At 35.4% G+C, this 15,957-nt stretch overlaps 1 protein-coding gene across 1 annotated transcript in view; it reads left to right on the top strand.

The window, feature by feature from the left end:
* UBL3 (ubiquitin like 3) overlaps nt 1-15,957 on the top strand; it is an 86,272-nt gene that overhangs the window by 49,573 nt on the left and 20,742 nt on the right. The window lies entirely within an intron of this gene.

Raw genomic sequence — 15,957 nt, 5'->3', positions numbered from 1 at the left:
GGGTCCAGGTTGAGAGGCACCCTGTCCCTACCCGGAGGTGAAAATCCATATGGAAAACAGTCTGGCCCTTTTTCCATAAGGCTGCTGCACTGTCGGGGGGTCCCTGTCAGTCCCCAGCCACTAAGCTGCCTTCTAAGCCTGAGGGCAACAGGAAAGAGGTCTGTTGAGCAGCAAAAATGGCTGTCTGCTCCCTCTGGGAGATCCATCCCAGGGAGGTTCAGAGCTGCTACCAGCCTGAGTGTTTGTTACTTAGGGCAATGTTGCTCCAACGATTTAGCAGACCGGCAGGTAACTATCCTGCCGAAAGGTTGACTTGACTTATTCCATCCATATTTTATAAATTTTTATGGCTGCATAATATTCTTTCAAGTTAGTCTGCCATATTTTTTCTTTTATCTTCTGTTTTTTTAGTTGTATTAAAACATTCACACTTTATCATTGTTAGGATTTTAGAAGACAACATTTTTATATGTCATAGCTTTTTTTCTTCTGCCTTTTTTGAATTATTTACATTGAATCAATTTCTAGGAATGGAATCTCAGTTAAAAAGAGGGAATATTTTTTACAGCTTATGATATTAATTGCCAAATGACTTTTCAAACAGGCTTACACTGTTCAGGTGCTCCTCTCTCTCCTCAAATCTGCCTACTCATTGGCCATCAGAACTTACTAACTCATTCAGTCAGGGTTAGGAGGAGAAATAAGAGGCTGAAATTTAAATCCATCAGTCTTGTTACTTTGTTGCTGTCTCGTCATATTTTCAGCAGAGAAGATGTCAACACTAGCATTTCAAAATATATCTTAAAAATTAAATGTGAAATTCAGTGATTTATTGATTTGAATTGACCGCAGGGTGTTTGCGGAAGTAAAACTTAAATAATCATGAATATAAGCTCGAAAAGGAATTACTGTTCAGCAATTGGATTTTAAAATAAACTTTTGAAACCTTTGGATGTTAGTATAGTCATCCCCCTATTCCCTGCCCTAGTCATCCTAGAAAATTTTATTCTCAGTCCATTGGTTCTGCCATTGCATAAAATACTTTGACTTTTTTGGCTTTTTTTTTTCAATACCCACAATGTGACAAATTTTGTCCTTTGATACTTGGACTTATTTTGAAAATAAGCAAAAATTATTCAAAACAAAGTCTAAAATAAAATGGTGATAAACTGCATGGTATTATTCTAGGCTTAAAAGAAAAAGCCAAATGTGATTGTAAAATAATAAGGCAAGTTTTGTAAATAAATGCCATGTAGAAGTGAGGTGATGGAGAACAACAGAGGGAAATACTTCTAAACTAGGTTTCAAAATACTTCCGGAATACAGGATTTGACTCTTTTTTTCCCTTCAATGGCAGCAATTGTGCACATCCAGTCCAAAGGTACCGCTTTGAAGAACGACTCATATGCATGTAAAAAGTTCTATTTTTGTTACAGACTCATAATTTTATAGTCTTAGTGTATGGGAGCAAAGAAAATAATATGTGATCATGTAATTTATTGCATTTAGGTACCTTTTAGACATTTTTACTTAACCATATAACATCTTCAGTTAGTCTTATTTTCAAATGATTTTAAATATCCTATTTGCTGAGTAGTTTAAAATGTGTGAAGTTGTTGTATTGCTCTAGATTTCTCCAAGAATGTGCTCTTGATGGTTTATCACGGTAAAGGTATGAATTAAGTAATACATTACTTAGCCATGATTCTCAACCAAGGCAATTTTGCCCCCTAGGAGACATTTGGCAATGTCTGCATACATTTTTTTATTGCCACAACTTTGCCGGGGCCAGGGGGAAGGGGAAGGCGGCAAGGGTGGAATGCCACTGATATCTAGTGGATAGAAGCAAGAGATGATATTATACCTCCTACAATGCACAAAACAGCTCCCCCCCCCCACTACCCAAATGAAGAATTTATCTGGTCTAAAATATCAGTTGTGCTGAGGTTGAGAAACCCTATCTTAGCCTAAGATCTTGGGTTCAGAAACAGAGCTGTATTCAGTTTCCCACTTACCTTTGGCAAGATATTTAACCTCATTCAAGCCTCAGTTTCCTTATCTGGAAAATAAAGAGAATAATATCTACCTTATATAAATATCGTTAGCACAATTTCTGAGACCGTGGTAAGCAGGCAACACATACTGTTCTCATTGTTATCAATACCAATAATATCAAGCATGTGAAAAATTACTAAAATTATAAAGTTTGATGAGTACTTAAACGCATCTATAGTTTTTTGGGGTTTCTCTCAATTTTGCTCATTTAAGAAGAATTCACATATCCTTTGTGAAATAGCTGTGCTGTTGCAAGTATGACTACTTAGAAGTTTTTGTTTTCCACATATTTTCTAATTACACTTGATTCAGACTACTCTATTCATACTTGTATTATCAAGATAATAAGGCTTAAATGCTGTGAAAAATTTGTAGAATGATTGCACATATTTAGAGGACTCAGTCTTTAGAATAAGGACTGTTAGTAAGCTTATGGACTGTGGCCTCTTCTTTTTTAGAGCTGCATCTACAGTAGTAGCTATGGCTTATTAGAGATCTTGTCTGTGATCATGGTAATTATGGTATTTTTCTCTTTCTTTCTAATGGCCCCCTGAGGATTTTATTGACGTACTTTAGGGAGGACAATCAGCTGATTTAGTACTTGTACCATGCCTTCATTAAAGATGTTTAGGGTCGGGCGCAGTGGCTCACACCTGTAATCCCAACACTTTGGGAGGCTGAGGTGGTCGGATCACCTGAGGTCAGGAGTTTGAGACCAGCCTGACCAACATGGTGAAACCCCGTCTCTACTAAAAATACAAAAAATTAGCCGAGCATGGTGATGGGTGCCTGTAATCTAGCTACTCCGGAGGCTGAGGCAGGAGAATCGCTTGAACTCAAGAGGCAGAGGTTGCAGCGAGCCAAGATCGTGTCACTGCACTCTAGCCTGGGCACAACAGAGCAAGACTCAGTCTCCAAAAAAGAAAAAAAAATATTTAATATGCCATCAAAAAAAAAAAAAAACTACATTGTGAAAAACTGGGTAATGGTGGAAAAGAAAAAGTAGAAGGAAGCAAAGACAGAGGAATAGAGGGCATCATGATTCATGATTCCTCCCCTTGAACAGTTTATAGTCTAGTTGACATGATATTTAAGTAATCCTCATGGATTTACAGACCTAAATGTTTGGCAGATTTCATGTATTAATAGAAGGAAGGAAGTATTAATAACTGAGCAATGTTAGGAAAAGGACAAACCAGGGACAGCCATTTTCCTTAATTGAATCTTATTAACCCTTACATTTAAGCATAAAACTAACAACAGTTTTAAGACTTAGAACTTACATGATCATATTTATTTTATTTGATCTTTGCAGTAGTCATAAAAGGTAAATCAACACTTACGTAATGTGCCTCCCAAATGCATGTAGGTAATGTATGTAATGTCAAATTAGAGATTTGAAAATGAATTGGTAAAAATGTAATGGCAAAAAAAATGTATCGGGGAATGTCAGTGCAGAATTTGAAGGGTTCTTTCTCCAGCACTATCTTGGCCGGTGTAAATAATTGTATTTTGAGACCTTAAAGAGGATTGGGGGATTCACCAGAGAACCACATCTTGGTGAAAATATTCTATATAGACATTAAATTCCTATAATTCTAAGATTCTGTCTGTACCCTTCAAATCACATTTTAGTCACTAACTAAGCCTGCTTCTTTGACCTTGAACATCATATCTCTTTCACAAGGAAGCAAAGTACCTAGCATGTAATTTTCTTTCTCTTTTTCCTTTTCTGACCTGAAGAAATGTACAGTTTCAATGGGGAGACAAAGACCAACCAGCCAACAGAAAACTGATACTAAAATATGAAGAATAAGAAAAATACATTAAGAATTTTTTTCTTTAGAGCCTGTTTGATAATGTTTTCAATAAATAACTTCTACTAATTTATAAATAATTAATTTATAAATACGTTAACTGCTTATTCCATGCCAGTGTAATTGAAAAGTCAGTGGTTAAAGAGACATTTAGACTATGTTCTCTTTATATGACCCACGCTTCCTGCCTTTAAGTTTTTTCCTAAAATCTTCCTGTTATTTTTCTAAATCTAGAATATGAAGCCCTTGAGGAATAGCAGCTGAGTTTAAACAGTACCTAGTGAAAGGCTGAAAGAATCCTCAAACCTTCTAGAAGAATGACCTTAACTGTTCTGATCAGAATGGAGACCAAGTCATGGTAGAGATCCAAGATGAAATCATTTTATCACCTAAAAGCTTGTCAGCGTTTTTGATTATAGCCATCTTAGTGGGTTGGAGATAGTATTTCACTGTGGTTTTGATTTTTATTTTCCTAATGACTAAATCATGCTGAGCATCTTTTCATGTGCTTATTGGGCAGTGTCACTTCCAATTTAAAATACGTAATTGAGTAATGATTTTGCTTGGGATTTTTAGGAGAAATGCTTATAAGTTTATTTGTAGTACCATAACATTTATGAGAATTTAAGGTTGACCATTTTTATAAGTTTAGTTTATTAGATTTATAAGAATTATAGGTAATTGGGAAGATTCACCAGCAGTTAGTGGAAATATCTAAAGAAGAAATTGAATCTGTTTAATTTATAATTGCAGTTTAAAATCTAAATAATTGAAAGCCAGTGGTAAGTGATACATTTTGACAGATTTGTAAGTTAAGTAAAAACTTAAAGGTAACTTTAAAAACTGGGACTAATTTTTTGAATTTTTTTTGTAATTTTCATAAATCAAATATTAATTAAAAAATAAAATTAAACTTCTAGATTTTATTTTCTGTGCACAAAAACTACTCCTGGCACAAAAACCACTTCCAAGGGCTCCAAAAGCAGCTCACATCTTCAGCCTTTTAGCAAATGACTTAATTTTTATCGCCTAATTATTTATATTAGGCCAGCTCTAACATGCTTCTTCCTTTGCGGTAGATCTTTCAAGTTTTATCTTCTGTTCTCTTTTCAGGCTTTCTAATTATAAGAACCGAACAATAGAACTAAGTATTTTAAAATGCCATTAAAAAGAAAAACTTAAAATTCTTCTCCTTATTTAAAAAAAAAAAGAGAGAGATCAAAGTCTTCCTCTGCCACCCAGGCTGTAGTGCAGTGACACAGTCATAGCTCATTGTAGCCTCAAACTTCTGGGCTCCAGTGATCCTCTTACCTCAGCCTTCCAAGTAACTGGGACTGCAGGTGCATACCACCACACATGGCTCTCTCTCTCCTTTTTTTTTTTTCTGAGATGAGGCCTTGCTATGTTGCCCAGGCTGGTCTTGAACTCCTGGCCTCAAGTGATCCTCCTGCCTCAGCCTCCCTAGTAGCTGTGATTACAGGCACAAGCTGCCACCTCTCCTTAGGGTTGCAGTGAGAATTAAATAAGTCAATATATAAACACCTAAAAGAGGATCTGGCAAGAGGTATATGGATTAGCAGTTATTAATAGTGTTATTACCTATTAATGTTACTAATTGTTACTAATTAATAATATAATGTTAGTCACTAATGTTACTAATATTATTAATAATGTTACTTACTAAATCCTGACTAGAGGATCTAGTAAGAGTTATATGTATTAGCAGTTATTAATGTTACTACTATGTACTGCATATTAAGTATATATTTTTTATATTATTAGGTTAAATTCTTAGGAGTTCCCTAGGATATTTGCTGCCATATATAGCTCATTTTTTCCCCTTTGGAAAGTATAATCCAGGTTACAAACAATGGATTTACAAGTTAAGCCTTTAGGACATAAAAGTTTATAAATCAGCATTGGTTAGGCTCCAGATTATTTAGTATTTGCTAGATTAAATCCAGTAGTAGAGTTATCCCTTGAAGGCATTAGGTCTTATGCACATAAAAGTTTATGTATGAATATATGTGATCAAAATCACTAACTCCATTCATGAGCGAATAGCCTGAGTACTTCAATTTGAAATGAATGTTTGCTGTCTTATCATTTAAGAGTGTCAAGATAAGAATGTTTTGGCTACAATTTGTAATAATTGTAAGTCTCTTTGAGTAGAATTCTGCCTTTGTTATTTTATAGTCTTGATGCATGCATTTAATTCTTCCCTGTACCTGCTGCAAGAAAAATGTACTCAAATGCATAGCCAATTTCATGATCTCAGAAGCACATATTGAAGTGTACCTGCTAATTTCTGTTGCTTTTGCAGGTCTTGAATATTTAAGCATTGATATGATAAATGCCTGATAAATACATTTTGCATGGATAAATTAATACACAGGATTAACTAGAGCAAGATACATCGGAGAAAGGGCACCCAGTGCCCAGGAAGACCCATTAGTAGATTACTTACCTAGTGATAAGAGTCTAAACTAGGATGCTGACAGGTGAATGGAGGAAAAATAAAGGATAAACACTGCAGAAGAAAAATTAATAAAACCTGGTGACTGCGTAGCTCTATAAAAATAGTTGTGATTAAAATACAATTTAAAATCATATCTGCTACCAGCCATGTTCTTTATATCTTCTTCTAACTTCTAGGATCATTATTATTCTCTAAATTCAGTTAACCTATACCTGGGTACTTAGTTTTCACCTAACAAACATAACTAAAGTAGGTCAGAAAAGGTCAACATGCATATAGGTAGGGGTGCGTGTGTGTGCGTGTGTGTGTGTGTGTGTAGTGTTAGTAAAGATTCCCTCTTATTAATGTTGAATTGCTATTGAAGAAAACTGAGAAAAAAAGTAATTTTATTCCTTAAGAAAGCAGCTTTTATGGCATAGTCATGCTTTCTAAAACTTTTAAGATAAAGTAAGGATAATACCTTCAGTATTGGTAAGTGTTCAAACATTGACATCTTGACTATTCTGAAAATAAGATAATATCTAATAGGCCAGGTACAGTGGCTCACACTTGTAATCCCAGCACTTCGTGAGGCGGGTGGATCTCTTGAGGCTAGGAGTTTAAGACCAGCCTGGCCAACGTGGCGAAACCTTATCTCTACTAAAAACCTAAAAAATTAACTGGGCGTGGTGTCACACACCTGTAATCCCAGCTACTTGGGAGGCTGAGGCAGGAAAATCTCTTGAACCTGGGGGGTGGAGGTTGCAGTGAGCCAAGATTGTGCCACTGCATTCTAGCCTGGGCGACAAAGCAAGATTCTGTCTCAAAAAAAGGAAAAGAAAAGCCAATAGAAGAAATGAAAGTGGTAGTAACACTTAGTAACACACATTAGTTCTTGTAATGAGAGGTCCAGAGACTAATTTAAATCTTTTCCAGACTTTGTATCCGTTTTATGGTGTTAGTTACTCTGAGTTATCATTGATATATGGTAGCAACTTCTGGCATCCCTCACATATTCTTGAGGATTGTAGATGTAGATAATTGTAGATAATAGAAGTGAGTATAGGCTATATCATTGATTAAAAATAGAACATTTGAGTAATTTATAAAGAGGAGGAAATTTAGAATATTAAAGTAATAAGAAGAAAACTAAAATAAATAAATAGAACATTGCTAAGTAAATAGTTCACGTCAAAGGGTTGCCATACCTATACCAATTTATTTGGAATTCTATCTTGTCTTGTATAACCTTAGATAATTCTTTAAAAACTCTGAGCCTGTTTCTAAATTTGCAAATAATATGTGATATTTTCTAGCTCAGTGCCAGGGATCCATTAGTTCTTGAATTGTGTCTCTAACAATGATGCATTCTGCTCTTTTCATGTCCATGGCTTTGGATAATTGTCTAATCTGCATATACCAATCTTTCCTATTTATGAATATTATTTCTGCTGTCTGTTAGTCGTTGACTTTTCCCCAGGAGTTTATCTGTTCTTTTCCTTAGCTGTTTCTTTTTAAAATTTTTCCTTTCAATTTTAATTTGCACTTTACTATTCTATAGTTCTCTTCTTTATTCCCCCTCTTTGAAGCCATCTGCTGCCATTTGTTTTGCTTTCTGTATTGTAATACGAAGTGTTTTGATGCTGCTAGATTTATATTCTCTAACAATGAGTTTATGAGCATTCTGCTTTTTAAAACAAACATAGTGTGATGCCTTTACCTCTAATAAATAGCACTTAATGATTATGTTAATTAGCATTCTTAGCTTAGAAAGTATGCACAGATGCAGAATTTTGTGCTGTATTTTATATTATGTAGTGACAGGGATGTATTTGTCACTTTTGCTTGTCGTTTTTCCTGCTTGTTATGCAAAGCTGCCCTGCTGAATAATTTGTCATACCAATTCTAAGTAAATTGATAAATTATGTATTAGCATTTTAAAATTTAATTAATAACTATTAATAAAACACCATTGTATTCAAGTAAGAATTCATGAGTATTCCAGAGACATCTATGTATAAATAAGAACTTCAATATTAAGAGCACGTGAGATCATGGCTCTCTGGGGCACCACTAAGTGACAGTGTCACTAGTCACAGGTTGATGCAAATTGTCTGAGCTGAATAGGACTGCAAAGCAGAGGCAGTGTGAAACAATCGTTTTCTTCATAGACAGACAGACTGTATTCTTTTAAACAGGAGAGCTTGCTATCACTTTTGAATAATAAGTTAACTGACAACATACTGTAAAGAATAGGATGATTTATTTATTTATTTATTTTTATTTTTTTCCCTCTTTAGAGCAATTGGTTTTTATTATCACTGTGGTCTGTTCCAGAGCTTGTATTCCAAAATAGTTGTGGGAAATAGTCTGTTATCACTCAACTGTGTATAACGGTAAAAAATATTAGAAAACATTTTTTCTTGGTAATTATTGGTAGATCCACTTGGTTATACACGAAGTGTCCAGTTACATGTATATCTTTGAAATATTTTAGTAATGTTGGCTATAGTTTGGCACACATACTCTAGTACATTATTCATTCATCCTTTCAAAGTATTAAATACCTACTTTTTTCAAGCACTGTGACTGAGGTTGACTATATGAATTAACTTGAATTATTTTTCCTTTTTTGATTTAAAAGCAGGATTTAATCGAGAAACAAAACACAACCAATGGAACCTCATCTCCACAATTGTTCTGTAGCCACATACGCATAATAAATGTGCCTGGTGTAAGAGAAATAAGACCAGTTTAAGTTTTCAGATTGATTTTCTACCTTCAAGGACCATGATTTAATTGGGGGAGTTGGTAGGATATGGACATAAATGGTTTCTTGCTACAATAACAGTTGTGATATATGTAGGATGACCTTATAATTTATTGTCTAAATTGAGGTACTTTTGAGAGTGAAAGGGGGCATAGTAATAGTGAGACAGCAAACATGAATCAGAATTGTCCTAGGCAAGCATGGACCCTATGGTGACAGTGATCGGATATGCCAGTGATTGGATGGAAACTCTGAGGAAGGAAGGAGTAGTGTAGGTTTGAGTGGTCACTTAGGCTTCAAAGGTGACCTCAGAACCGAACAAGAACAATCAGAAAGTCATTCTGGTGATTCTTGCCAGGATAGGATTTATAATGAATATATTGCTTTGGCTGAAATAGAAATTTGGATAGGGAATTAGCAGTAGTTGGACTGAAGAGTTTGGATTGTAAATATTTGATCTTAAGAGTTACTTAACCTTAGTGTCCCAGTTTACCATCTATAAAGCGGAGATAACAGTACCTGTCTTATAGGGTCCTATGATGTTCAACTGTGTACCTCATAGAAAGTACTGTGCAGCACTTGTAAGTGATTAGTAAATGTTAGCTGTCTAGAACACCCTGACAGAATTTTAAACTTTTAAGAATGTTTTTGAGAGTACAGGATGGATTGGGCTGAGAAACTGACAGAGAGAATTTGAAAGAATTAGTAATTGGGTAAGGGCAAGTGAGAAAAAAGGGCAGGAGTAAATGATGACTGAGCTTTCAAGCCTGAAGGACTGAGAGACCAGGAGAATTCAGCAGAAATAAATAAGCCAGGAAAGATATCTGTTGTTAAGAAATAAGTTCAGTTTTAAACATATCAAATTTGAGGGGACAGTAAGCTATCTACCCGATCAGAAATGGACAGCTAGCAGATGGAGAAATGAAAATGGCGCTTCATGGATAATTAGTTTGGGAATATTCCAAATGGGTGGCAGTGGAAGCCTTGGGAGTGAATGAGATCTCTCAAGGATGGAGCAGGGACTGGGAGAGAGACTGATGAGGGAACCTTGGAAAAACCCATATTTGGATTATAAAAGGAAGAAAAACCAACTGAAAGAGAGGATCAAAGGATTAAACAAGCAGGAATAGTCTTCCCGAAGGATGTTTAACCAAACACTAGTTCTGTGGGGTGGATAACAGGTAATATGGGAAAGAAAATTGGTTCTGTAGTTAAATACTCATTCACTGCAAGAATTCTGTGCCCTTTTAATATGTTAACATACATGACACATCTCCAAGAAGGAAACATATAAAGTAGTGTTTTGTAGATTTACCTGACGTCAGAACCCCTTTCTCCCCAGAATACCTCTTGGGGGTTGGTATTCCAGAAAACATAACTTTGGGAATTATAGGAACCTAATGAGGAAAGACGTTTAAGAAGTAAGGAGTTAAATTGTGTGGAATGTTGCAGAGACTAAGGAAGATGACAAATGAGAAGAAGGTTTTTGATGTTTTCATTAGATGGTCATAAGTAACCTTTAGGAGCACAGTTCAGTAGCATGGCTTCAATAGACACAGGTTTAAAAGGAATGAAAGATAAAGAGTTAGTGATAAAGAAATTAGAGCATTGGATTTATGTAATTTTACCTCTATTCAAGTCTAAAGTGTGACTGATAAGAATGAATTGGTCATTATTGAATGTTTATGTGTCCTATGTATATTATTATATTCCTAAATAACGTTCTCTTTTTACTTAATGATTTTCAGATATTAGTGAGGAACTTTAACAGTCATCTAGAACAATACCTCTGAGGACCATTAGTTTCCTTTTCATAGGGTGAAGTCATACATTAAAATGATCTTATTTTCTAGCCATGGCATCAAGCATTAAACCATTTCCCCATGTTTTCTTAAAAGTATGGGGAAAGATGCACCTTTTTAAATTCTGTGTTTTTACAGTGTCCATCTTATGTGAATTTTATTCTAATATTAAAGACCATCTCTGGGTATATTCTGCTCTTTCATGCAACAGTGATACAAATATTTAATTGATAGTTATGCTATAAAAGGGGGAGTCATTCTTACATTCCCCCGAACAATAAGTAGATTATTTTAATATCAGCTATTTTAACATTTTTAAAGGTAACAATGCTATGTCATAGGACTTCTGACTGACTTTCCATTACAAGTAAAATTTTGTTTCTACATCAATACATTATGCCCAACATATTTGAAAAAAAGCAAATAAACTTGAATTTCAGTGACCTGGTTGTGTTAGCCCCATTGCCTGCTGAGGTGGCTGAATGCCTTACAGCAAACCCAGAGTACTGTAGAGCTAGCAACTGTGTTTGATCATCTCTGTATTTTCTGGCGCATCTAGCCTAGTGCCTTTTTAACACACATTTGTGTGTTCAGTCTTTTGAAGAATCAGCTGAAAGTAGAACAATCTTGAACACACTAATAATACAGGTATAGCTCTCCTCCCTCTTAGAGATTTTGGCATATGAAAGATTCTGAATTTTGCAGTGAAGAAACTTACTTGAATTGAAATTTTCTTTTATATTTTTAAATTGTGATAAAATACATATAACATAAAGTGTACCATCTTAACCATTTTAAAGTGTGCAATTCAGTGGTATTTTACATTTGTGATGTTTTGCTACCATCACCACAATCTGTCTCCAGAACTCTTTTCATTTTGCAAAACTGAAACTCTATGCCCATTAAACAATAATTCCCACTGGGCGTGGTGGCTCACACCTGTAATCCCAGCACTTTGGGAGGATGAGGCTGGTGGATCACCTGAGGTAAAAAGTTCGAAACTAGCTTGACCAACATGGTGAAATCCCATCTCTACTAAAAATGCAAAATTAGCTGGGTGTGGTGGTGCATGCCTGTAATCCCAGCCACTTGAGAGGCTGAGGCAGGAAAATCTCTTGAGCCCAGGAGGTGGAGGTTGCGGTGAACCGAGATTGCGCCGTTACACTCCAGCCTGGGCAACAAGAGCAAAACTCCATCTCAAACACACACACACGCATGCACACACGCGCGCGCGCGCACACACACACACACACACCCATTAAGCCCTACCTCCATTCCCTGGCAACTGCATTGTTTGAATTTTTTAACCCATTTCCAAACTTATTTCACAGTAATTAAGAATTCTTTTTTTCTTAGCATCTACTTATATTCCCTAGAAGTTCCATGGGTTAGAGAAATGCAGGATTAGTTTTCAGTTAGTATATAGCAGATTAATTAAGGAGTATTTTGTCTCAAAAGTTGTGTAAATCCTAAGAGAAAACAAGCTTTTCTGGAGAGGCTATTCGAATAAGATAGAAATCAAATATTTAGAAAGAAATAGGAGGAGTCTTGAGAGGGTGTTTTGGGGTGGCATCGAAGTATGCTGGAACAAGCCCTGACCTAGGAGGAAGAAAACCCAGGTTCTAGCCAGCCTCTCAGGGCATCTCTGTCCTTGTCTTTTCCTTATCTATGAACTGGATGAATTCTGAGACTCCTAGTTTTAAAAATTGTTCTGTGTTGAATGATTGAGGAATATTGTGAAAGGCATAGAATTTAAAGTAGTACTGAGAATTTGATAATAGCATAGAATAAGTAGGAGAGAGGGAATCTGGGAATTGACACAACAAAGGAGCAGACATCTCAAAGGGGATATTGTGGAAGGCTCAAATAATGGTAAGGCTAAGACAAATAAGTGTAGACATTAAAGATTTATCCTGTATCATACCTGGATTTATTGGAGTAACTAGATGGTTAGAGAGAAGAGAAAGTACTATATAGTAGGTTCTGGAAATGTGCCTTGCGCTAGAACTATTCAAAAGAAAACGGGTGCCTAGTTGATCTTCAGTAAATACTGGTTAATTTCAGGCTGTCTTATCCAAAAAACTTCCACCATCATGCCCTCACTAATGGGAGGTGGACAGAGGAAATAGAATTGTCATCTTCCTGAAATATATGAAACTCTATCATGAATATATACTACTCTAACCCTCCCTGCTGTCCTCTCTAGTGCTTTGCCTTTACCATTTCCCTTTCTCCTTTCTTAGCTTAGTATCTTCAGCATTTGGGTGACAGAAACAATTGTACTAAACAGCTGTTCTTAATTTAATGAGCCATGTGACCTAAAGATACTCCCCAAAACAAAGATTTCTCTAGAAATCAATCCAGTGCCCTAGAGAAAGTACTTTTGAATTCATTCAAATTTGTTATTTAAGTTAATAGTATGTATAGAAAACCAAAGGGCTACCATTGCACATTGAAATCCGGTTAAAGCTGTTACCTTGTATCCTAGATGCAAGGGATATCCTACAGTCAGGTTTTAAAGTGATACCATAATTTAATTTCAGAATCAATATGTTCTGTAAGCTTACAGGATTTTGAACTTGCAAAAAAAGTAATTTTAACAATAATTTGCAAGAATTCTCAATAAAACATACTGTCAGTCTTCTCATGGAATTTTAATTTTATCAAAGTTTCCCAAACTGAAAGTAAATGTACATTTTAAAGTACTAAAGGAAAGAGCATTATATAGTTAGCGTTATGTGATTTACTAAACTGATGATGGATATAATGATGATAATTTGTGATAATATCTAACTATTAGGGACTTACGTGCTGGGCACTAAATGCTTTATGAATTGTGAGTTTTATATTTTGATTCTGAAATGTATTTATAAGAACCCAAAGTTTTCTTTGTTTCTTCACTGACGAAGAAAAAAAAAACAGTTTACATAGAAAGCAAGGAGGCGAATTAACTATTCCTGTTCATTCATCTCTATAGCCCAACAGCTTTTTGTTCATGTTGAGTGTTCACCCAAAAATATTTTAGCTAATAAGTAGTTGAACGGTTTCTATAATTCAAAAATTATTAAATGTTGCTTTGGAATGTAGTTTTCCACCTACATTTTAAAATGAGTTAAAATATTCTGCAAGTTCACATTCCAAGTAAATGATATGTTGTAAAAGTTTTATTTGGGAACTTAAGCTAGAGGACTCTCTGACCTCTCTTATCTACCTCATAGGGTAGGTAAATGTTTCCACAAGTAAAAACAGGAATCTCACTGAGTGTTCTACCTATAAGGATTTGATATTAACATTTAATAAATATTAGAATCTACATCATACTAAATGCTAAACAGAATATAGAAAAAGATCCCGTAGCTTCTTCCATCCATTTAGCATATCTAAATGTACCCTAGTTTACAACTTCATGCCTTAGTCTACTGAATACAAGTAAATTCCTAGTTAAGAATTCAGATGTATTATAGGTTAAAATCTGTTTTCACAGATGGCTTAAATTACTTCTTCACAAATATGATTGCTGCCCCATTTCAGTGGGGGAGAGAAATCCTTTCTTGACTTCTCCAGTTCTATTTTGAAATTCTTTTTCTGCTCTTTTTTTCAAAAAATGGGTCATTATTTCATCCAGGATGATTAGATGGCCAAAGGATTTATTAATGCCATTCCCTCTCAGACATCTATAAGCTAGAATGTGTGAATTGGGGTAGAGGGTGAGGAGTGCAAAGCATTCTAGGCAGAAGGAAAAACCTGTGTAAAGGCCTTGGGGCAAGTAAGAAGTTAACAGTTTTGACTGAAAGACCCCTGTGGTTGGAGCCTAGTGAGGGGAAGAGTGGTGGAGATGATGCTGGAGAATAAGCAGGTCCATATAGGGACCATGGTACAGAGTTGCTGAGTCAGTTGGTCTTTAGTAGAGTGATATGGTAGCTAGGTGCTGTGGGCTCAGATGCACCTGGGCTCAAATCACAGCTTATCTGCTTACTAGAGTCTCTAAACTCTGTCCCACAACTCTAGAATGGGAGAGTAATACCTTTTTCAGAGATGGGCTAGGTAGAATAACCAAGTGCAGTACCTGAAATATACTACACCACTCAATAAATGGCAAGCTATTATTTTTACTTTTTATAACTCACTGTTCCACACCCTACTCAGGAATCTCAGACCCACTGCTGCTTCCTTTTTATTATTTTTAAAATTCGTCCAGCAAATACTTATCAAGCACTTACAATTACATATCCTAACTATCCCTCCCTCCCGTAGTTATCTGTTTGTATGTCTCTCATAGCTTCAAGGTTATGAGATCCTCAAGGAGTTTCATATTAACCTTTTGCAATCCAGGTACCAAGCAGTGTCTGTTTTAGAAAATGTTTGAATAAATGAATAAAAGAAAGTTTATGAAATACGTAATTACCATATTTTAGCGCTGCAATTGTTTGAATAATTTTATTTTAAATCAGTCTTACATAGGAAAATGAATATATCGCTTCCTCATTGTTTCTTTTACAGTACAGTTAGCAAATATTCAAAATGTGCCCTTTATAAATTCATAACTCTAGAAAATGTTTATTTTAAAATTTACATATTAAAATAAGTCACTGATAGGTTTATATCTTCTAGATCAAGTAGCTGTTTTAATATGATGTTATTTTTTAAAAACTATTCATTTTCAAATGTCAATAAGAAAAATAACCAGAGACCGACATAAACACCAAATTATAAAAAGTTGAGCACTTAAAAAAAATCTTTTTAAGACAATTATAAATTAACCATGCAGTTTTCAGAAATAATACAGAGAAATCCCAAACACTGTTCACCCAGTTTTCCCTAATGGTAACATCTTACATAATCACAGTGCAGTATCACAACAAGAAATTGATAATGATAGGCCAGGCATGGAGGCTTACGCCTGTAATTCTAGCACTTTGGGAGGCTGAGGCAGGTGGATCACCTGAGGTCAGGAGTTCAAGACCAGCCTGGTCAATATGGTGAAACCCCATCTCTACTAAAAATACAAAAATTAGCCGGGCATGGTGGCGTGCACCTGTAGTCCCAGCTACTTGG

Source organism: Pan paniscus, chromosome 14 (assembly GCF_029289425.2).
Source record: "Pan paniscus chromosome 14, NHGRI_mPanPan1-v2.0_pri, whole genome shotgun sequence".
Classification (NCBI taxonomy): Eukaryota; Metazoa; Chordata; class Mammalia; order Primates; family Hominidae; genus Pan; species Pan paniscus.
This window is presented reverse-complemented; position numbering and strand designations above follow the sequence as displayed.